The following is a 24,562-nucleotide window of genomic DNA, read 5'->3' on the forward strand; positions in this document are numbered from 1 at the left end:
CATCAGGGTGACCCCCCACCCACCCACAAGTGGGCAATCATGGTGGTCTTTAAATGTAGTGCCATTTGAAAGTCAGTGTTTCCCATCTGCCTATATGACATAGCCCTCCTTGCAGAACCAGCTCTGAGCTGATCTCACCATGCCCTGCCCTCAAGGGGCTTACTGGTCTGGCTGCACTTGCTTTTTTCACTCTTTCCACTTAACACAGTTTGGGGACCATCCGGTTCAGCACAGATAGCACTTGCTTGTGCTTCCTAGCAGCTCTGCACCTTGGGGGTTCTTGGATGGAAACAGAAGAACTTGACTCAAGATAATGAGCAGGAAAGGAAGGTAATGGAAGGCTAGCTCAAAGAACTGATAGGAAGCCCAGAAACCCAAGCTTGGATACAAGTGGGAACCAGAGAAGCTAGAACAAATGGCAAGAGTGGAGCTAGGGGCAGAGGGCTGGGGGAAGTTCTGTGTCCCCTGGACACAAGCACAGCCATCAGGGAAGGAATCCTGTATTTTCCCGCCTCCTTGCTTCACTCAGGCCACACCTAAAGGCAGGTGCAGGTATGTGGCTGGTGGGGCTTGGTCTCCAATGCAAGCCCTGCAGCTACTAGCAAGAGTACCTAGCAAGAGGTTGGATATACCATCAAGGTACGAAAGGGACCAGGGCTTCTGCCAAGAGATGAATGTCCCATCATCCCCCAGAGTCAGGCTGTTGAAGATGTTTGAGGATCCTGGCGATGCAGTCATTTCTTCTGCATCCTCTCCTGGGGCTCTCCTCTCCGACCACTCCCCTACTACACACTAGTAGGCATGTCCCACTACCCCCAGATTTTTTCCCCTCCCCCAAGGACTGATTTTAGCTTTCCCTGGTCTCATATGGACTTGCCCTGCTTAAAGATGTCTTCCTCATGGGACTGCCTGTATACCAGAAAGTCCCTTCTTGATGTTCTCCAGAAGGCTCCAGAGAAAGGCACACATGTCCCCTGTGAGGAGGAGCTGCCCTCAGGCCAGAGGGATATGTGTAAGGAACCTCACAGTCCTTTATGTTCTTGGCATCTAATTTAATCTAACTTCAAACCTATATCCCCGAGGGCGTAGGGAAACCCCATCTTAGAATTGAGGGCTCCCCATTCACCCCTGGCATCACACAGGCTGGGAGTAGGGCTTGCAAGAGCAGGTCTCTTGTGTCCATGGCCTCATGGTGGCTGCTGACACCCACAGTGACAAGCTCCATAGGCTTTGACTCTACCCAGGCCCTAGGGAAAGGTAAGGGTGGAGGAGAGGTCATAGCCTCTCCAGGAGCCTCACACTCTGCCCTCCAGAGCCCTGCCACCTCCTTGTGGTGCTCCCAGGGCACCTTCACTCACCCCTCACCCCTCCCTAGTTTTGGAAACCCTCCTCTCTCTGCCTCTCCTTCCCCCCAGCATAATCCCCTCAAGAAACTGGAAGCAAAAGCCAGGAGAGTGTGTTCTCAGGTAGCCTCTGGATTTGAGGCAAAGAAGCCCAAAGGCCTAGTGACCCTGCTTAGAATATGGGGGTGTGGTGGACAGGTAATTATGGTCAGAACAGAGAAAATATCTCCAGTAATCACTGTCATTCTGGGATAAAAGAGACTTCCCGCCCAGCCTGTGTGTTCATTCATGCATTGATTCCACAAATATTTACCTATTGAGCACCTATAATGTTCCAGGTGCTGGGCTAGACCCTGAAGACCCCAGTGAACCAGAAAGACATGGCCCTGGGATGCTTAGGGTGAATACAGGGAGACAGATTTATAAACAAGCAAGCAACTAAGTGATCAAATAAGGAGTACCTGTGGGTGAGGAGAGCTCACTTAGAGGATAGTTGGAGAAAGGGACTGGGAGGTGGGTGCCTTCCCCCTGCATACCTCCCTGACTTGGGCTAACCTGAGATGTCCAGATTAACCCCTCATGACTCACCTCAAACATCACCTCTGTTCCCAGGACCTAGCCCTGCCCCTTTCTAGAAAAAAGGCTCCAGTCTCAGCACATCCACTGTGTTCTCCTTGCCTGTGGGTCTGTCTCCTGCACCAGAAAGCTCCTCAGAACAGGATTGAGGCCCCTGCTTCCTGCAACCGGTGCACCCAGCCCAGCACAGGGACTGGGGCAGGCCAACATCATGGAATGAACAAAGGATGAAAGAATGCAGAGATCCCGCAGTTAGGGGCCCAGGGGGCTTCCCACCTGCCTGAGCATGCTGTCCAGGTGATGGGGGTTCCTGTGCCACTGCTTGGGAGACCTTCTGTGTCCCCTCTAGTTGCCTAGTCATGGGCATTTCCCATCCTTCTCCCCTCCACTCTCCAGAGGAAAGCTGGAGAGAAGTTTATCAGGTGGACAAGTTGGAGAAAGCCATTTAGGAAAAGGGAACTGTGCAGTACAAAGGCATAGAAGTGTGAAAGATGGAGCTTGACATCCCACTTGATTACACTGGAAAGCAAGAGAAAATGGCTGTTGGGGGAGGCAGACATATTCCTGAGGGGGCTCAACACAGGGGTGAGACCCCCTCCTGGGGCTAAGAGGGGCTCCTGTGAGTCCCACTTTCTGCCGCCCCACCCCCCTCTTCTGTGCCTGAAGATGGAGCACTCAGAAGTGACCTTCCTCCGATGGTAATTAGCAATTCACAAGTCTGTCTCCTCCTGGAATGAGGTGGAGCCTTTGGGAGCAAGAGACCTGGCTTCGATGTCTTTGCGTCCCCACAGCACTCAGCATGATGGACTTCAGAAAGGAGATACTTCATAAAATGTTTGATAAATGAAAGAAAAGGTCCCCTGAGAGGCAGGGATGTTTACTCTGATTTTGCAGACGAGGTAGCTGAGTCCTGGGGAGCTAGGCAGTAGCTGGGCTGGAACTAGAACTCCGTGCCCTGCCCCCCACTGTCTTCCTGGAGCTGTCCAGAGGAAGTGAAATGTGGGGCTGAGTTGCCAGACGGATGGAGTGCCCAGCTGCACCCTACCCTCAGCGGGGGAGTGGGGGGGGGGGGTGAGGGGGTCCCCGGGGGAGGGCTTAGCTCAGAATGGTCACATCTTACCTGAGGTCCTGGCATATTTTGCCCACCTCCGCAGGGCCAATGGTCATGCTCAGACCCCCAATCCCGGAATAATAGGCCCTTCTGCTCCCCAAGCACCACACACTAAAGACCACTAGGTGGCACTAAGTGGTCATTTAGTCCCTTCCCAGAGACCTGGCACGTCCTTTGTCTCCTTGCTGTGCTAGGGAGGGGCTCATGGACACCTCTGGAGCTGGGTGCCCCGTAGGTATAGGGAGGGGGAGGTTCCTTTGTTGAGAAACTTGCACTGGGTATGTGTGGAGTGCCTCGTGGTTTGTGTTCATTAGCCCTCTTGTTCATTTTTCCACAATAACCCTGAGAGGACGGTGGGACATTATCCCCACCGTATAGAGAGAAAACTGATTTCTTGGGAGGTTAGATGATTTAGCCACACTGCAAGCTGGGTCTAGAACCCAAGTCCCAGCTACAGGGTACTGGGGTTTTTGCAAAGTCAACAGAGAGCCCTAAAGCTCCAAATGGCTCCACCACTTCCCGTGTGACCTTGAATATGCTACCTAAATCCTCAACCCTAATTTCATCTTCAGTGAAATGGGTCTAAGAGCCATCAATGGAGTTAGGACAATAAAGAACTGGGGTAGAGCCAGGCATGGGTAAACCCTCATAGTTAGCTCCTATTGTCTTCATTACACTTACTTTAAGTGACCACCCTGCACTGCCCCCCTCCCTTACCCTCCCAGCCTCTTGAGTGGCCCAGAGAATAACAAAGAGAATTAACAGGATCCAGAGTAAATGAATGTCCTCTTTCACAGTCTTCCCTCCTAGGGGACCCAGGCTGTGCCCACACACTATGGAGAAGGGGAGAATGAAGGCCCCCTACTTCCCCCAACAAACATAAAGTTCCAGCCCTAGTCAGTGAGTGCATTTATCAGAAATGGCCCTCTTCTTTCTTCTGTCTTTCTTTTTTTTTTTTTTTTAAGTAGGCTGCATGCCCAACATGGGGCTTGAACTCAAAACCCTTAACAAAACTTTGACAATTCTTTGAGGGGATCTTTAGACTGCAATTATCGAGGAGGAGACAGGCTCACAGAAGGTGGGCAGCTCACAGTTGCTTAGCTGTAAATGGCAGAGCCAGGATGGGCATAAGGCCTCACCCTGGTATTGAGAGCCTTTGAAAAAAGGAGCAGACATGAGTGCCTCTCAGCCCCCAGCTTTGTCCCAGAAACCCCACACTCAAGACTCCCTTTCTTGGGGGCTCCTGGCTGGCTCAGTCGGTAGAGCATGAGACTCTTGTTCTCCAGGTTGTGAGTTTGAGCCCCACGTTGGGTGTGGAGATTAAAAATAAAATCTTTAAAAGGGGGGTGGGCAGCTGGGTGGCTCAGTAGATTAAGTGTCGGACTCTTGATCTCAGCTGAGGTCTTGATCTCAGGGTTAGGAGTTCCTTTGAGCCTGTGCTGGGCTCAAACCTAGTTTAAAAAGGGGGGGGGGGGGGAAAGACTCCATTTCTTTATGATTACAAGAGCATCACCTGCTAGGGCAGAAATGGCTAGGAGGGGCCAAGATGGAAGGGGAAGGGCTTGGACAAAGACCCTGAATAGGGAAGTGCCAGACAAGCCCCGGTGGGAGGGGGCTGCTAGCCCACCTCCCACTCCTCCCACTCTTACTCCCTTGGCTCCAGCTTCCTCCTTGCCAGGAACGCCCCCTCACTTCCCTCCTGGCTGGCTGGTGTTGGGTTCAGTAAGCAGAGCCCCAGCTCCCCTGGAAGGTGTGGGGTGAGGAGGGCGTCCAATTACATGCTGGTGCTGGGGGGTCAGGCAGGGGCAACATGGGGGCAGGAGCCAAAGGCCTGGGAACTGATGGTGGGAGCAGATGTCAGGGGGAGTGCCAAGATGCCCCCACCCTGTGGGAGCCCCCCCATCCCCACCATGGGGGCCTTATCTTCTGGACACAATTCCTCTGTGAACTCCTGGGGACTATGTGTTGTGGAGAGACCATGGCATCTGGCATCTGGTAGCTCGTGCTTGTCAGTTCCCTGAGCTGGGTCTCAGTTTCCTTATCCTCAGAATGGGGTAGGGTGGGAGTAAGCCCTGTGTGACCGATGCCCTATAGCCTGGGATTGTGCTGGGTAAACTAGAAGGGCTATGCACACCCCAGAGAAGGTCTTCTCCTCTTTCTTTTTTTCCCTCTCCACTCAGGGTGGCCTCCTCCCCCGCCTCTCACCCTGGGCCCTGGTACAGCACTCCATGCCTATTTAAGGCAAATCTCCTGATCTCCTTTTAAATAACATTCACTTCTTGTTGTGGAGAAGACCAGCAAGGCCTGAGCTTAGAGAAAGGGGAGGGGAGCCCCAGACAGCCCATCAGAGAGTGGGGGGAGGGGGATGGGGGTGAAGCAGGTATAGGAAGGTCCTTGCCCCACCTCCCACTCCCAGCCTCCCCTTTGGTCCCCTTACTGAATAGGTCCTCTATTGGCTCAAACCCCTTTAGAGGGGCTAGGGTGCTCCCAGAATGCTCCATGCAGCCCCTTATAGGCAGTGGGGGTGGGGAGATGAGGACTAATGCCAGTCCCAGGGCCTAGGATGGGTGTATGTTTGGGTGAAGAAGTGGCATGACCAGGGTGACCAGTAAAGGGAATGGGAGGGTCTAGGGTAGGATTGACATCTGATCTCCACATCTTGCCTATATGAAGGATGAAACACAACAGTTCTTTGGTTCTAGAATCTGACGCTCAGAGAGGCCAAGAGACCTTCCCAGGGCCACACAGCTAGTGACCAGAAGGGTCTGAAATACAGGCCTGGCCTGGCTTAAATTTAATGCTTTCTCCCCTTCATACCAGGTCTCCTCATGCCTGGCATGCCTATATGTGATACCTGAGAGTGACCGTTATCAGGGACAAGGCATCCTTGAAAGCCCCCTGCACACACCCTTCCTCTGCCTGCAGAGCTCCCAGGTGGGGGTCCCTGACTCCTTCCCTCTGCCTCCCTCCTCTTTCATCCAGGCTTACCATCCCTCTCCTTCCCCTTCTCCAGGGTTTCTGGCCCAGGCCCACTCCTTCCAGCCTGGCCCAGAACAGTTCACCTCGACTTGGTTCATACACAGAGAAAATTATAGGTGGCCGGTGGCATGTCCCACAACCCTCCAGAGGAGGCAGGCTAGGCACCTTCTCACTGCAAGACCCCTGCAGGGCCCTTCCCACAGCTCAGTTCTTACCCTTTGAGATCCCAGGCCACCTTCTCCTACTTCCTTCTCTCCCCTCTTCCTAGTCTTTCCCCCAGGTAGCCACCTCCCCAGCCTCCCATCTCTGCATGGCTAATGTCCCTGTGGTCCTCACATGACTGAGATGCCCTCTCCAGGGTTCAAAAGGAGAGGGTCAGGGATCCTTTACAGATCATGTTGCCTCCTCAGGACCAGGTACTCCCTCCCTAGGCATGTGAGCCCCAGCAACAGGACCAGCCTCAACCCATGTAAGTGTCAGACTGGATTAGGCACTAGGGGAAGCCCTAGCCTGTTTTTCTTTGGGTACTCAGAGCAGAAAGGGACCATAGCAGTCCGCTGGTCCAATGGCCTCAACAAATGAGCCAGCTGTGGCCCAGGGAATGAGAAGGGAGGCTCTGGGGTCCCACAATAAGACAGAAGCTGAACTGGATCATACTGGAACCCCTGATAACCCCAGGTAAGGGCTTGATCCCTGGAGGAGGGGAGTCTATTATAGGAGGAAACTTGGCTCCATATTTAATGGGCGTGTCATTGAGCTTCTAAGGTTTTGTTTTTGTTTTGTTTTGTTTTGTTTTGTTTTAGCATGCCTCTACTATTTTATTTATTTATTTATTTATTATTTTAATGTTTACTTATTTATTTCGAGAGAGAAAGTGTGTATGCGTGAGCTGGGGAAGGACAGAGAGAGAAGGAGAGAGAGAATCCCGAACAGGCTCCTGCTGTCAGCGCAGAGCCTGACACGGGGCTCTATCTCAATAACCGCAGGATCATGACCTGAGCCGAAATCAAGAGTCAGATACTTTTTTTTCTTAATTAAAAAAAAATATTTACTTATTTTTGAGAGAGAGAGAGAGACAGAGCATGAGCAGGGGAGGAGCAGAGAGAGAGGGAGACACAGAATCTGAAGCAGGGTCCAGGCTCCGAGCTGTCAGCACAGAGCCAAACGTGGGGCTCAAAGCCATGAACCGTGAGATCATGACCTGAACCAAAGTTGGAAGCTTAACCAACTCAGCCACCTAGGCACCCATACTTTTTCTTTTTTTTAAGTAAACTCTATGCCAAACCTGGGACTGAAACTCATGGCCCCAAGATCAAGGGTCCCATGATCTATTGACTGAGCCAGCAACGCACCCCAGTGTGACTCTATTGTTAACCTCTTGTGTGTCCTTAGGTAAGCCCCCTTCCTTCCTTGGGCCTCAGTTTCCTTGTGTAAAACAGGTGGGTTGGGTGGATGATCTTTGAGATCCCTTCTGGCTCAGACCTCCTGCACCTTCCATCAGCCCCGCCCATCCCCAAAGGCCTCTATTTCTTGGCTCTTGCCCTGGCCCAGACCTCCCTCGTGGCTCACGAAGATTGCTCCAATAGTCTCTGCACTGTCTCTGGTCTCCACTCTTTTCTCCTCCACCCCACACATCACCCAGGTAAAATGGCTTTAGGAACCTCCTGTGGTCTCCCATGGCCTCCCTTAGAATGATTCACTTCATCAGCTGGCATTCAGCACTTCCTGCCTGCAGTCTTGGACCCTGGACTCAGTTTCCTCATGTGCCAAGTGGCACTAACAACCCCTGAGTTAGAGGGTTCTGTTATGGACACACTGGGGCACATGCGAAGAGCCTGGGGGAAATGCTGGATGGCCTGACCAGCACTGTTGTCTTCCCTGTGCTGGAAAGGCTGCCCATCCAACCCCCACTCTCCTTCATCCAAACTGGGAAGGTCCTCAAGGCTGGTTCCAGTACTGCCCCCTCCTAGAGAGGCCAGGCCCCCCAGCAGCCCCATCAGAGGTAACCTCGCCCATATGGAGCTGCTACAGGGCTGGACTGCCTCCATCTACAGCTCCCACCGTCCTGTGGGGAATGCACAACTGGGAGCTCCTAGACAACCAGCGGGCAGGATGCTTGCTGAGAGAATGGCTGGGTCTGTGGGCTCCTGCCCATGCCCTGTTCCTTCCTACAGGGCTGTGTTTTTGACAGGGGATTATCTTTGACCCTCAGAGACAGCCTTACTGCCAACTCCACAAAAGCTCCTAGTGGGGACTCATGGCAGGCTTTTAGCTAGAAGCTTTAGACCCTCTCTTGCCCTGTTCCAATGACTGACCCAGTGGATTCTCAGAAACCTTCCCAAAGGCCCAGGAAGGAATAGCTGGCAGGAAATACAAGTTATTAGAAGAGACATCTAAGGGAAGAGAAGCCAGAACCTAAACACTAGGAGACTTCTGAGGTCTAAACACTGTCAGCCACTTACTAATTATAGGACCTTGAGGAGATTACCTAATGTCTCTGAGCCTCAGCTTCCTCACCAGTAAAATGGGGACAACAATACTATCTCATCCTATGACAAAATAATTAAATGATATATGTAGAGTGCTTATTACCTCATGGCTTGGCACCTCACAAATGCTCAGAAAATAGTAACTACAGGGGCACCTGGGTGGCTCAGTCGGTTAAGTGTCCGACTTCAGCTCAGGTCATGATCTCACAGTTCGTGAGTTCAAGCTCCACATCAGGCTCTCTGCTGTCAGTACAGGGCCTGCTTCAGATCCTCTGTCCCCATCTCTCTCTCTGCCCCTCCCCCACTTGTGTTTCTCTCTCTCTCTCTCAAAAAATAAACATTAGAAAAAAAGAAAATGATAACTATAATCCTTGTTGAAGAAAGATGGATCAAGGCCCCCAGCTGAGGTAGGAAGGACTATGGGAAGGAGGGAGGCACTGAGGCACTGGTCGCTCAGCCAGGGGTAGGCAGGTGGCTAGTAGCTAGCATAAAAACACAAAGTTCCAAGACCGGTGCCAAGCAGTCTACATACATTATTTCATTTAAACCTCAAGCTCTTCCTTTGTTAAAAGTAGGGGTTTGGAACAGAAGCTTCCTAAGGCTTTGCCAGCTCAGTGAGCACTTATCTTCAGTTCACAGAGGTTTTCCATGTAGAAAGTACTTTTGACTTTATAGAGCCAACTCTGTGAGTGTTCTGATAGTTGTAGATGGTCATACAACCAGATCTGGGACTCGAACCAGGGAGGACGGCTCCATCTTTCCCCAGAATCTGGTGGCAGATAGCTCTAAGAGGGTTGGGTGAGATCTGAAGTCCCACCAAAAGCCTAGGGAGGAGCATGGGCCTTGAAGGCAACGACGTCATGGAAGCTTGGCTCTGGCTCCTGCCCAGTGTCCGGTTCTGTCGGCCTGTGCCGGGGCCCAGAGGCCTGGGTCTGGAACTCATCAGCCCCACCTGTCAAACCCTCCCCTGGCCGGTACCCAGGGGCCTTCAGTTATCACTAAGGAGTGCATGGCCTCAGTCCAGGGGCCCTGTATCCCTTCCCTGGTGGGGACTTAAGGCGAGGAGCTATGCCCCCATCAGACAAGCAGCCCTAGTTTGACTGAGCTCTGTTATATGACAGGTACCATGAAATGTACAAAGACCTCAGTCATTTAATAAATATTTATTGCATACCTATAGTGTGCCTGGCCCTGAGCTGGCTCCAGGGAATCTGACAGAAACTCCTGCCTACACTCTAGTAAAAGAAATTGTAAAGGAAAGCAGAAGTGTGATGGGAAATAAAAAAGAGAGCAATTCACTTTACACAGAGTAAGTAGTCAGAAAAGGCCTCTGAGCTGAGAGAGGAAGTACAGCTAGAAAGAGCAGTCCAGACAGAGGAGAGAGCCCATGCAAAGGCCCTGAGATAGGAAAATCTGGACTGTCTGGAGAGCCACAAGACCACTGTGAGGGGGACCCAGCAAGCTCTCCCCCAATAAGTGCCCACTGGACAAATGAACAAACCATCACGAGAATTTCTGCTTCCAGCTGAGTTGGAGTAACCGGGACTGGATTTATGTCCCCACCTGAGATGACTAAAATTCCCCACAGAATATGTGAAACAACAGTTCTCAAGGCATTGGACGTCAGACTAGGAAAAGCAGTGACTCCTGAGAGTAGGAACCAAATGGGGAGAGGCTTATGAATGCCCCACCTTACTGTCTAAAGAAAGTGTCCAGACCAGAGTACAGGGAGAGAAGGGCAGGTGGAGACCAGCAGTCTCCTGCACTGACAAGATGAAGTCAGGAGCCTGGGGACACAAGACAGAGAACCAAAAAGGAGAAAGTTGCACACAGAGAGAACTGTGGAGCTCTACAGAGGTAGTACCCCTTTGGTCATTCAGCATAGTGCCTGCATTTGAAGAAACTACCCGAAAGCACGGTTAGAATCAACCAGTAGGGTTAGAGAGAATAATCCTGGGAGCTCACACGAGGCTAGGAATAGTGCTGGCTCCCAGGAACCAGAGTGGAAACCTCACAATTAATGGGGCATTGAGTAGAGCACTCACAAGACTTTTTGACTCAGAAGTGGGTGAAGACAAAACATCACTCTGGCCCCAACAAAAGCAAGATCTGAAAAAGGACCAAATTGTTTCCAAGTGCTTTTGCACCCCAGAGCAAAACTCAAGAATATTGATAAGATTACAGAAATATCCAGCACCCAACAAAATAAAATCCACAGTGTCTGCCAACCGATAAAAATTAGCACATATACAAAGAAACAGGAAAGTATGACCCATAATGAAAAGAAAAACCGATCAATTGAAACCTACCCAGAAATTACCCAGATGATGGGATTAAGAGACATAGACATTAAAACAGTTATTATAACCACGTTCCACATGTGCAAGAAGATAAAACAAAGACTGACCATGTGAAGTAGAGAAATAGAAGATATTTTTAAAAGACCCAAATTAATTAAAATTCTAAGGATGAAAACTATAATGTCTGAGATAGAAAATACACTAGATGGATTAATGGAACATTAGACATGGCAAAGGACTAACGAACTTCGAATACATAGTACAGAAACTATCCCAAGTAAAATACACAGAGAAAAAAAGCTTCAAAATAATAATAACATGGCATTGGTGGGCTGTGACATGACTTCAAATGATCTAATGTGTGTGTGTAATTAGAGTCCCCCAAAGAGGGAAGAGGATGAGAAAAAGAAATACTTGAAGGAAAAGGAAAAAAGAACTGAAAAACTTCTAACTTTGATGAAAACTGATGAAAATCTGATAAATCATTAGATCTAAAATATTTAATGAACCCCAAGCACAATACACAGAAACTATACCAAGCTCTCTGCTCCTCCCAGCTCAACACACTGCTGCATCTCCTTGTGCACTGCCAGTTGGTTCCCTGAGACACAATGGAAAAGCTTGGAGTAAACGGATTTGGCCATACTGGATACCTGGTCATCAGGGCCACTTTTCTTTTTAAAGATTTTATTTTTGGGGCACTTGGGTGGCTCAGTCAGTCAAGCATCTGACTCTTGGTTTTGGCTCAGGTCATGATTTCACAGTTAATGAGTTCGAGCCCTGCATCGGGCTCTGTGCTAACAGAGCCTGTGTGGGATTCTCTCTCTCCCTCTCCCACTGCCCCTCCCATCTCTCTCTCTCTCTTTCTCTCTCTCAAAATAAATAAGAAAACTTTTAAAAAAGTATTTGATTTTTAAGTAATCTCTACACACAATGATCAAGAGTCACATGCTCTACCACTTGAGCTACCCAGGCCAGGTACCCCAAGGGCTGTTTTTAATTCTAACAAAGTACTGTTGCCATCAGTGATCCCTTCATTGATCTCAACTACATCGCCTACATGTTCCAGAAAGATTCTACCCATGGCAAGTTCAATGGCCCAGTCAAGGCTGAGAACAGGCAGCTTGTCATCAGTGGAAAGCACATCTCCATCTTCTAAGAGTGAGATCCCACCAACCTCAAATAGTGTGATGCTGGTGCTGAGTATGTTGTAGAGTCCAATAATGTCTTTACTATCTTGGAGAAGACTGGGGCTCACATGAAGGGTAGAGCCAAAAGGGTCATCATCTCTGTCCCTTCCTTTGATGCCCCCATGTTTGTGATGGGCATGAACCATGGGAGGTATGACAACTCCCTCAAGACCATCAAATGCTTCCTGCACCACCAACTGCTTGGTGCCCCCTGTCTAAAGTCATCCATGACAACTTTAGCATCATGGTGGGACTCATGACCACAGTCCATGCCATCACTGCCACCCAGAAGACTGTAGATGGCCCCTCTGGTAAGCTGTGTCATGACAGCCATACGCTGTGCAGAACATCACCCTTGCTTCTACTGGCAATGCCACAGCTATGGGCAAGGTAATTCCTGAGCTATATGGGGAGCTTACCAACATGGTCTGCCATGTCTCCACTCTCAATGTGTCAGTAGGATATGACCTACTGCCTGGAAAAAGCTGCCATATGTGATGACATCAAGAGGGTGGTGAAGCAGGTATCAGCCCCCTCACGGGCATCCTGATTTGCACTGAGAACCTGGTTTGTCCTGCAACTTTAATAGGGATACCCACACTTCCACCTTTGACACTGGGGCTTGTGTTACTCTCAATGAACACTTTGTCAAGCTCATTTCCTAGTATGACGATGAATTTGACTACAGCAAAATGGTGATAGACCTTACAATCCACATGACCTCCAAGGAGTAAGAGTCTCCCAGCGCAAGAGCCCTAGCAAGAACACAAGAGGAAGACAGAGGCCCTCAGCTGCTTGAGGGCCCCAACTCAATCTCCCAACACACTGTATTTTCCAACTCAGACCCCCTAAAGAGTGGGAGGAGCTTGGGGAGCCTTCCTGGTCTTGTACCACCAATAAAGTACACTGAACCCAGCCCACTCCCCTCCAAAAAAACCTATACCAAGGTATATTGTAAGTTGTTTTTAAAATGTGATAAAGAGAAAATTTAAAAGCAGTCAGAATAGGGGCACCTGGATGGCTCAGTCGGTTAAGCATCCAATTTCAGCTCAGGTCATGATCTTGCGGTTTGTGAATTTGAGCCCCATGTCCAGCCCTGTGCTGACAGCTCAGAGCCTGGACCCTGCTTCGGATTCTGTGTCTCCCTCTCTCTCTGCCCCTCCCCTGCTCATGCTCAGTCTCTCCCTGTCTCTCAAAAATAAATAAACATTAAAAAAATTTTTTTAAAAAGCAGCCAGAGTAAAAAGACATATTACATACAAATATAAATAAGGCTAATGGATTTATTACGGTCAGAAACTGTGCAAGCAAGAAAATAGTGGAGCCACATTTTTAAAATGCAGAAAGAAGGGCACCTGGCTGGCTCAGCCAGAAGAGCATGTGACTCTTGATCTCAGGGTTGTGAGTTCAATCCCCATGTTGGGTGTAGAGATTACTTAAAGAAAGGAACAAATACAAACTTGAAAAAATAAAAATAACGGGCACCTGGGTGGCTCAGTTGGGTAAGCGTCCGACTTCAGCTCAGGTCATGATCTCAAGGTTTGTGAGTGCAAGCCCACATCAGGTTCTTTGCTATCAGCGGAGAGCCTGTCTCTGCCCCTCCCCAGTTCACATGTGTGTGTGTGTGTGTGTGCACGCTCTCTCTCTCAAAAATAAACAAAAAATAAAAATAAAATACAGAAATAAAAAATACAACATCAACCTAAAATGTTTACCTTCCACCTTAAGACACCATAAAAAGAAGAGCAAACTAAATCTACAGCAAGCAGAGATAAGGAAACAGTAAAAATTAGAGTGTAAATTAATGAAATAGAGAATAGGAAAATAGAGAAAAATCAATAAACCAAAAGTTGTTTTTTGAAAAGGTCAACAAAACTGACAAACCCTTAGAATGATCAAGAAAAGAGAAAAATCACTAGAATCAGAAATGAAAGAAGGAACATTACTGCCAACTTTACAGAAATAAAAAGGATTATAAAAGCATAAGGAATACTATCAACAACCTTCTGCCAATAAATTTAATAACTTAGATGAAATGGACAAGTTCCTAGAAAGAAACAAACTACTGAAACCAATTCAAGAAGAAATAGGCATTCTGTATAGACCTATAACAAGTAAAGAGATTGAAGTATTAATTTAAGAAATCACCCACAACCTTAGATAGTTTCACTGAGGAATTCTACAAAATATTTAAAGAAGAATGAATACAATTCTCCACAAACTCTTCCAGGAAACAGAAGAGAGGGAAACAATTCTCAACTCATTTTATTATGTCTGATACCAAAACCAGACAAAGAGATCACAAGAAAACCACAGACCAATATCTCTTAAGAATACAGAGACAAGGGGCGCCTGGGTGGCTCAGTTGGTTAAGCGTCTGACTTCAGCTCAGGTCATGATCTCACAGTTCATGGGTTCAAGCCCAGCGTCAGGCTCTGTACCGACAGCTAAGAGCCTGGAGCCTGCTTTGGATTCTGTGTCTCCCTCTCTCTCTGCCCCTTCCCTGCTTGTGCTCTCTCCCTCTCAAAAATAAATAAATAAACATTAAAAATTAAAAAAATAATAATACAGAGACAAAAATCAACAAAATACTAGCAAGCTGAATCCAACAATATATAAAAAGAATTATACCACGGTGAAGTGGAATTTATTCTGGGAATGCAAGGTTAGTTTAACTTCCAAAAATCTATTGATGTAATAAACTTTATCAATAGAATAAAAACCAAAAAGCACATAATTGTCTCAAAAGGTAGAAAAAAAACAAAAAGCAGTTGACAGAATCCAATACCCATTCATTTAAAAAAAGGGGGGGGGGATAGAATGGAATTCTCTCCACATGATAAAGGGCAGCTATAAAAACTGCACAGTGGGGGAGCCTGCGTGGCTCAGTCAGTTACACATCTGACCCTTGGTTTCAACTCAGGTCATGATCTTACAGTTCATGTGTTCAGGCCCCACATCAGGCTCTGCTGCTGGCAGCACAGAGCCTGTTCGGGATTCTCGGTCTCCTCTCTCTCTGCTGCTTGCCCATTCACACTATCTCTGTCTCTCTCAACATAAATAAATAAACTTAAAAAAAAAAAAAAACTACACAGCTAACATCGTACTTAACAGTAAAAGACTGATGCTTTCCTCCTAAGATCAGGAACAAGACAAGGATGTCTGCTCCCATAATTTTATTCAACATTGTATTAGAAGTTCTAGTCAGGGTAACTAGGCAATAAATAGAAATTTTAAAAATCAAGATTGGTAAGGAAGAACATACAACTATATATGTAGATGACTTGATCTTGTATATAGAAAGTCCTAAGGAATCCACACACACAAAAAAACACTATTAGAACTAATAAACAAGTTCAGCAAGTTTACATGATGAAAGATTAGTATATAAAAATTGATTGTATTTCTATATATAAATCAAGAATCTGAAAATAAAATTAAGGAAACAATTCAATTTATAATAGCATCGAAAAGAACAAAGTACTTAGGAATAGTACATATGCTGCAAAAGTGTATACCAAAATACTTAGGAATAGATTTAATAAAAGAAATGAAAAACTTATACTCAGAAAACATTATTGAAAGAAATTAAAGATCAAAATAAATGGAAAACATCCCATGTTCATGAATCAGGAGACTGAGTATTGTTAGGATAGCAATACGCCCCATTTATTCGATCTACAGATTCAGCACAATTCCTGTCAGAATTCCAGTTGCATCTTTGTAGAAATTGACAAGCTGATGCTAAAATTCATATTCAAATTGCAAGGGGCCTAGAATAGCCAAAACAATCTTGAAAATTAAGAACAAAGTTGGGGGATCTATACTTCTTCACTTTAAAACTTACTGCAGGGGCACTTGGATGGTTTAGTTGGTTAAGTGGCTGACTCTTTTTCTTTCTTTTTTTAAATGTTTTTGAGAGAGAAAGAGAGCACAATCAGGAGAGGGGAAGAGAGAGAGGGAGAGAGAGAGACTCCTAAGCAGGCTCCACACTGTCAGCACGGAGACTGATGCAGGGCTCAAACTCACGACTTATGAGATCATGACCCGAACTAAAATCAAAAGTCAGATGCTTAACTGACTGAGACACCTGGGGGCCCCAAACACCCCTGCTCTTTCTCTCTCAAAATAAATAAACTTAAAAAACATAAAATAAGACTTACTACAAAGCAGCCAACAATAATTTAAGATAGTGTGATACTAGCATAAGGATGGACATATAGGTCAGTGGAATAAAATTGAGAGTCCAGAAACAAACCCATGTGTCTATGGTCAATTGATTTTCAACAAGGGTGAAAAGACCAATTGTGAAAGAATAGTCTTTACAGCAAATAGTGCTGTGACAACTGGATAGTCAGTCATGTGCACAAAAGAAAAAAAAAAAAGCAGTTGGAAACCTTACCTCATATCATATACAAAAAGTAACTCAAAACAGATCAAATACCTAAATGTATGAGCTAAAATTATAAAACTCTTATTTAGAAAACATAGGAGTAACTCCCAAATTAGGCAAAGGATTCCTAAATATGATGCCAAAAGCACAAACAACAAAAGAATAATCAGATAAAATAGACTTTATCAAAATTTAAAAGTTTTGTGCTTCAAAGGGCACTCTTAAGAAAGGGAAAAAACAGGGGCGCCTGGGTGGCTCAGTCGGTTGAGCGTCCGACTTCAGCTCAGGTCATGATCTCATGGTTCGTGAGTTCGAGCCCCGCGTCAGGCTCTGGGCTGATGGCTCAGAGCCTGGAGCCTGCTTCTGATTCTGTGTCTCCCTCTCTCTCTGCCCCTCCCCCATTCATGCTCTGTCTCTCTCTGTCTCAAAAATAAATAAACATTAAAAAAAAAAATTAAAAAAAAAAAAAAGAAAGGGAAAAAACACAGTGGGAGAAAATGTTTGCAAACTATATATCTGATAAGGGACTTGTATACAGTATAAAGAACTCTTACAATGAGATAGTAAAAAGGGGCGCCTGGGTGGCTCAGTCAGTTAAGTATCTGACTCTTGATTTCCGCTCAGGTCTTGATCTCTCAGTTCATGGGGTAAAGCACCACCTCGGGCTCCCCGCTGACAGCATGGAGGCAGCTCAGGATTCTCTCCTCTCTCTTTGCTCCTCCTTGCACCTCCCCCCCCCCCGCCACTCACATGTGCACACGCTCTCTTTATCTCAAAATTAATAAACATAAAATAATAATAATAAAAAAACAAACCAATTAAAAATTGAGCAAAAGATCTGGATAGACATTTCTCCAGAGAAGATACACAAATGGCCAATAAACACATGAAAATGTGCTTGACATGATTCATAAAAACTTTATGACAATACATTCAATAGCTGAGATGAAATGGACTAATTCTTTATGACACAAAGCGTGAAAGCTAACCCAAGAAGAGGTAAATAATCAAAATAGCCCTATATATATTTTAAAAAGTGAAAAAGGATAATCTTTCAACAAATGACGCTGGGACAATTGGATTTTCATAGCTACACACAAAAAAAAAGAAAGTTGACTGACACCTCATATATATGCCCAAACTAACTCAAAATAGATGACAGACCTAAGAGTTAAAATTACAGGCAATTATTAGAATTTCTAAAAAAAATTTAAACCCTTCTTGGTTACCACTTTATTTTTTTATTATTATTTTTAATGTTTATTTTGAGAGAGAGAGAGACAGAGCACAAGGGGGGAGGGGCAGAGAAGGAGGGAGACACAGAATCTGAAGCAGGCTCCAGGCTCTGAGCTGTTACCACAGAGCCCCACGTGGGGCTCAAACTCATGAGCCATGAGATCATGATCCGAGCCAAAGTTGGACGCTTAACCTACTGAACCACCCAGGCACCCCAGAATTTCTAAAATTAAAATTGCTGAAACTAAAGGTTTAGTGAAGATGTGAATCAACTAGAACTTTCATACACCGCTGGTGGGAATGTAAAATAGTATAGCCACTTTGAACAACAGCTCAGCAAAACTTAAGCATAGTATTCACCTACCAAATGACGAAGCCATTCCACTTCTAGGTATTTATCCAAAAGAAATAAAAGCATTTATCTCTGTATAAAAACTTACACATAAATGTTCATAGTAGCTTTATTTGCAATAGTCAAAACCTGGAAATAACCCAAATGTACATCAATGGGTAAATTAAAAAAATTGTTATATATCCATGTAATTGATTACTACTCCGCAACAGAAATGGATCTATTAAGATATACAACCACATGGACGACTCTCAAAACAATTAAGCTGACTGAAAGAAGACAGACAAAAAAGAGTACATGTTGTATGGCTCCATTTATATAAAATTCTATAAATGCAAACTAGTCTATAGTAACTGAAAGCAGCTGAGTGGTTGCCTGGGGTGACAGTCAGCAGGGAGCTGGAGGGATTAAGGAGGGACAGGAGGAAACTTTTGTGGGGGATGGTTATGTTCATTATCTTGAATGTGATGATGGTTTCACAAATGTATATCTACATGAAAGCTTACAAATGGGGCACCTGGGTGGCTCAGTTGGTTAAGCATCTGACTCTCCATTTTGGCTCAGGTCATGATCTCAGGGTCATGAGATTGAGCCTTGCATTGGGTTCTGCACTGACTGTGCAGAGCCTGCATGGGATTCTCCCTCCCTCCCTCCCTCTCTCTCTGTCAGTGCCCTCCTCTCACAAGTGCTCTCTCTCAAAAAAAGGTTCCGGGGAAAAAAGCTTCCCAAACTGTACTTTACAATGTGCAATTTATTGTATGTCAATTACACCTTGATTAATGTTTAAAACACTATTTTTTAATGTGTATTTATTTTTGAGAGAGTACATGTGCAGCTTGGGGGGGGGGGGCGGTGGGGGGGGGGCAGGAGAGGAGCCAAGAGAAAAGGAGATAGAAAATCCCAAGCAGGCTCCCTGCTGTTCCTGTGATGTCTCTGCTGCTAAATTGCTATGTGACCCCAGGCATGGTGGTAAGCCTTTCTGAGGCTTTTTTTCTGTAAAGTTCAGGAAGTAATAGAAACTACAAGTGCTTGGGGCACCTGAGTGGTTCAGTCAGGTTAAGCGGGTTAAGCATCTGTCTGCTCAGGTCACGATCTCAGGTCCATGAGTTTGAGCCCGCATCATGCTCTGTGCTGACAGCTCAGAGCCTGGAGCCCGCTTCAGATTCTGGGTCTCCCTCTCTGTCTGTCCCTCCCCTGCTCATGCTCTATCTCTCTCTCTCAAAAATAAATAAAGATTTTTTTTTTAATTTCAAAAAAAAAAAAGAAAGAAAAAGAAACTATAAGTGCTAGTTTAAGCCAAAAAGGGAATTTACTAGAAGGAAGCCTCAGAAAGTCATGGAGCCCCATGGATCCCAGAGGACTTTTTCCTATCCCTTATCTTTATTTCTCTGATCACAGCTTTCCCTGTTTCCCCATCTACATGGTAGAAAAGAAAAGCTACCAGCTTCTGAGTTTTGTATGTTACAGGCTTAATTACTCAGGATGCTGAATTAACTCCCTGTCAATCACAGATCCAAATGTAAATTCTCAGAGAAGGACTGTATTGATCCATTTGGGTTAAGGGCCCCAACATGCACCAAGGTATGGGGTCAGGTGGCAGAGCCACAAAGGATGAACCTGACTGGTCTTAAAATCTACAGATGAAGAACAGGACAAGTGCTAGGAAAGTGCTTGGTGGACAGACCACAAGAGGAGTGCCAAGAGAAACTACCAAGGTAGTAGCTGGAATTCAGGACACCTGGCTTGTTCTGTACTCAGAATTGTGTCTCTTGATAGGGGCAGCGTGTATATATGTAATGTTCCAGTGAGCAGCAGTGGGAGATCAGTGGAGGAAGAAATCACTTCCAACTGGGCTGTCTCGGAAGGTTTCATGGAAGAGGTGCCAGTATCAGCTCTGTGAGGAAATTTATGCCCAGCATTTGCATGGCCTTTAAAGTTCACTAAGTGCTCGGGGCACCTGGGTGGCTCAGTCAGTTGAGCATCCAATTTCGGCTCAAGTCATGATATCTCAGTTTGTGAGTTCAAGCCCTACATCAGGCTCGCTGCTGTCAGCACAGAGTCCACTTGGGTTCCTCTCTCCCCTCTCTCTGCCCCTCCCCTGCCTGCACACATGCTCTTGTGCTCTGTCTCTCTCAAAAATAAATAAACATTTTTTAAAAAGTTTACTAAGTGCTTTCGTATCCTCTCTTTACAATGTAGACCCACCTTCTCAACCTCTCCCCTGGGATTAGTATTATTATACATCCCATTGCACAGATGGGGAAACTACCAATGAGAGACACTGATTGAATGATTTGCCCAAGTTCACACAGCTTGACAGAGCAAGATGTCACCTCTAGTGTTTTGACTGGAGAGCCCTGACTTGCTCTCTCTCTCCAAGGCTGATTTCAAATGGAGTGTAGGGAGGAGGGAGCTTGCTGGGTAAGTGCTTAGCAGGGATTGAAAAGGGAAAAAAGTTCAGGTAGCAGCATCTCTGAGCTCCTGTGCAGAAGCCCTCTACCCTGGCTCCAAATACCCAGAGACCACCTTTGAGCTTTGCTTCAGACTCCCAGGCTGGTTTCCACTCACTCTCCTGAACCTTTATCCAGCAGCTCCAACAGGTTGCGGGAATCTTAGATGCAAAATGCCAAGAATGCCAAAGAAAGTCCTGCAGAATGCCAAAGAAACCTCAAGAGACCCACCCCAACCACCTGAGGATCAATTCTAAGGATCAAAGAATGCTGCTACGTACATACACAGGCCTTGGGCTCAGTGTGTTACACACAGTACTGATTTTATTTCATATACATTGTGAGGTAGGTACTGCTACTATCCCCACTTTACAATCGTGGGAAGTATATTCATTGGCAGTTGATTCATTGTCTCAGGTCACATAACTGGTAAGTGGTGGATCCAAGTCTGTCTGATTACAAATGAACTAAAATCATCCTGCTAAATTGTTTCCTCTTCTCGGTTTGCCCATTTCCACCAAGCTCCCAGGCCTGAGACCTTGCCATTTCTTTCAGCTTCAGTGTCTCAGGACAGCCAGCAGCTCTGAAAGAGCTGGGGGCTCAGGACAGGTGATAGGCCATCTGCACTGATGCGGTGGGAGGCAAAGGGGGACTTGACTGTTGTGTCAACCATGGGTTTAATGGGGCTACTAACTTCACTTTTTAAGTAATCTCTACCCCCACTGTGGGGCTCGAACTCAGGACCCCAAGATCAAGAGACGCATGCTCCACCAACTGAGCCACCCAGGCGCCCCCATTGCTAACTAACTTTTAATCCCGACTTTTGAAGAGTTAATGTAATTGGTGGGTTGCATGTCCTGCAGGTTAAGAGCAAGGAATCAGAGATCAGAGATACTTGGGTTCCAGTCCTGTCCTGGCTTCCCTACTTTCCTGTTGTGTGATCTTGGAGCAGCTTCTAAACCTCTCTGAGCCACAGCTGCCTCATCTAGAACAGGGATAACAAACCCCAACCTCTTGGGTTAGAATGTTATGGGGAGATGGGTTCCGGTAGAGACCGGCAAGGCTCAGGTTGTTTTAAGCAGCATGCTTACTCTATCCATCCCTCTAACCGAAGCTATTTTACTTCAAAACATTTAAAAAATATATTCAGGGCCCTGGGCGGCTCAGTCAGTTAAGCATCCAATTCTTGGTTTCAGCTCAGGTCATGATCTCATGCTTTGTGGGTTCGAGCCCCACATCGGGCTCCGTACTGACAGTGTGGAGCCTGCTTGAGATTCTTTCTCTCCCTCTCTCTGCTCCTCCCTTGCTCACTCTGTCTCTCCCTCAAAAATAAACTTAAAAAAAATTGTTTTAAATTAAAAATAAACTCAACTTTGTCAGATGGTTAAATCCTTTTTTTTTTTTTTTTTTTTTTAAGTAATCTGTACACCCAACGTTGGGCTCGAACTCAGGACCCTAAGGTCAAGAGCTACATGCTCAGCCAACTGAGTCATCCAGATGCCCCCATGGTTAAATCTTTTTGATGCCTGCTTAGATTTAATTTGTCTGGAATGTTCTTCCACTAAGTCCACATGCGAGCCTCAATGAGCCCCTGGACTCAAAGCAGCCAGTAAAATCAACTAAACCTGTATCTCAATGCCCCCTCTGAGCTTTTTCTCATGCTAATGTGCATTGTGGGCCTCCCAGAATAGTGTTAAGGGGTGGAAGGGGAGTAATGGAACTTGCTTCCTGCAGCACCTACTAATACCTCTTCTCTGCGAAGGCAGCCACTGCCTGCCATTCATATTGGGTGGGCTTTTCCTTAATCTGTCCCCAGCTAGCCTCCCATTTCCAGCCTGAGAGACAAATGTCCTATCAAATCCCACTTTCTTCTCTGTCCTGCCCCTGGTGCCCTCCACCCAGGCCCCAGGTATCACTGTCCCCCCCTCCTACTCCCCTCCCACAAAGCTTTGCAAGGCTCAGTGCTGTCTCTTTCCCGACCCCTAAGGCCCTGCACTTGTCACCTGTTGATAACCCTTGATCTAGCTCCCACCACGGTCCTAACAACCCGTGGACCCAATTCTACTTCTTGCCTTGGTCCTTAGAGCTCCTCTCTGTTCACCTGACACTCCAGCCAAACAAGGCTCTGCATACTCTGAATTTTTCTATGCCCATGTCCTTTCCTCTGCCTGGAATGCCCCAACTACCCATCTTCAGGGTCCAGCTCTAGTGCTGTGGCCTCCCATTCTGCTTGGGCATAGTTCTTTGTGCTTGAGGCTGCTTCACTGCTGGTGAAGTCCGATGTAGTCTTTGGCATACAGTAGGTACCCATAAATGCCTGTAGCTGTAAAGAATGAGTCTAAGCCAACTCCTTCATTTTACAGTGGAGGCACAGAGTTGAAGAGATGTGCACCCTACTACTAGGAGACAGGACTGAGGGGGTTCCTGCAGGGCTACACCCCAGGCTAGGCTTTTTCTGCCATTCACTTGGAAAGGAAGCCCTCCAGGGGCTACATTTTCCTGGGAAGACAACTGTCTAGAGCTCACACACTACAGACCCTTCTCAGCTAGGTCCCCTGTCCCAGGGGAGCCATCCACTCTGGAAGTCTCTGGTTCATTCCCACTCTATCTCTCAGATCCTTCCCAATGTCATTCCACAATTCCTTGTACTACCACCTGGACAAAGTTTGAGGCAGAAAGGGCCTCCAGGATTATCCATCCAGAGGACCCACAAAAGCCTCACAAGGTCCTTCACATTGTCCTTACAGAACAACTTATCTGTTGAGCTCCTCATTATATAGGTGTTAATATACATAAGGCTCTTAGGACTGTACCTGGTACATTTCTTTTAAGTTTGTTTGTTTGTTTATTGGGTGTGTGTGTCGGGGGGGTAACAGAGAGAGAGAGGGAGAAAGAGAAGCCCAAGCAGGTTCTGTGCTGTCAGTGCAGAGCCTGATGTGGGGCTTGAGCCCACAAACCATGAGATTATGACCTGAGCTGAAATCAAGAGTCAGATGCTTAGTTGACCGAGCCACCCAGGTACCCCAGTACCTGGTACATTTTAAGCACTCTCTAAGGTTTGAGTTGGCCCACAGCCTGTTTTTGCAAATGAAGTTTTATTGGAACACTGCTATGCCTTTGTTTTTGTATTGTCTATGGCTGCTTTTCCACTATGGCTACAAGGGCAGATTTGCATACAGATGTAACTGTATAGCTCACAATGTCCATGAAGAATTGGCTGCCATTACAGGTAAACAACAGCAGGCCCTAAGGCATGCAGCTAGTAACGTGGGGCTTGAATCTGTCTGTTCAAGGATGCTGTAACACACCTCTGTGCTTCTTCACTCACCTTAACACACAGTACTCATTCATTCATTCAGCAAGGGTTCAAGGATCCCCTTCTGTGTCCTCTAGGCTGAGCTATTGGGAGGAATGGTTGGGACAGAGGTTTGAAGCTGACCTTATAGATTTGAAGAATGACCTCACTCTGCCTCCAGGGCCCTAAGTGACTAGTCCTGAGTGCCTTCTTTTTGTCTGTTGAATACAAAAATATTCTTCCTACCTCAGGACCTTTGCATGTGTTGGCTTAGCTGGCTCTTTCCTGTCGTTCAGGTTCTAGCTCAGATACCACCACCCTGGGTATTAAAACTCCTGGGCTCCAGTCACTCTTTATTCTCACGTGGCACTTACCACCATGTGAAATATTTTGTTTACTTGTTTTTTGTTGACCTTCCTAAGCATAATGTGAGGTTTATCTCATTCATTGCTACAGCCTAGTGCCTAGAACAGTGCCTGACCCACTGGGCTTTCATGGTATTCAATAATTGTTTACTAAATTAGTGAAATGACTCCTGGACAGGGTGTCAGGCAATGTGGCTTCTCTTCCTGGCTCTGTAAACCCACTCACTGAGCCACATTTCCCTTCTCTGGGACTCAGTTGCCTCCTATGTAAGGTGGAATGTGAGGGTTGGGTGAGAAGCCCCTAATCTTTTGGTTTGAACATTTTATGATTTAAAAACATTTGCCAGGGACCTGCTCTTGGTAGGTTTGGTGGTAAAGGCTATATTTGACTGTGAGCCTAAGTCCCAGCCCAGGCCCTGGGGACAGATGAGAAAGTCTCTACTGAGGGATAAGGGAAGGAGGAGGTGGGGGGAGGGGTGAGTA

The 24,562-nt window shown here is 46.5% G+C and overlaps 1 pseudogene; it reads left to right on the forward strand.

Moving 5' to 3' along the window:
* Nucleotides 1-11,081: 11,081 nt before the first annotated feature.
* Nucleotides 11,082-12,889, forward strand: LOC125167440 (glyceraldehyde-3-phosphate dehydrogenase-like; annotated as a pseudogene).
* The last annotated feature ends 11,673 nt before the right edge of the window (nucleotides 12,890-24,562 follow it).

This window comes from Prionailurus viverrinus, chromosome B3 (assembly GCF_022837055.1).
Source record: "Prionailurus viverrinus isolate Anna chromosome B3, UM_Priviv_1.0, whole genome shotgun sequence".
In the NCBI taxonomy this organism is placed as follows: Eukaryota; Metazoa; Chordata; class Mammalia; order Carnivora; family Felidae; genus Prionailurus; species Prionailurus viverrinus.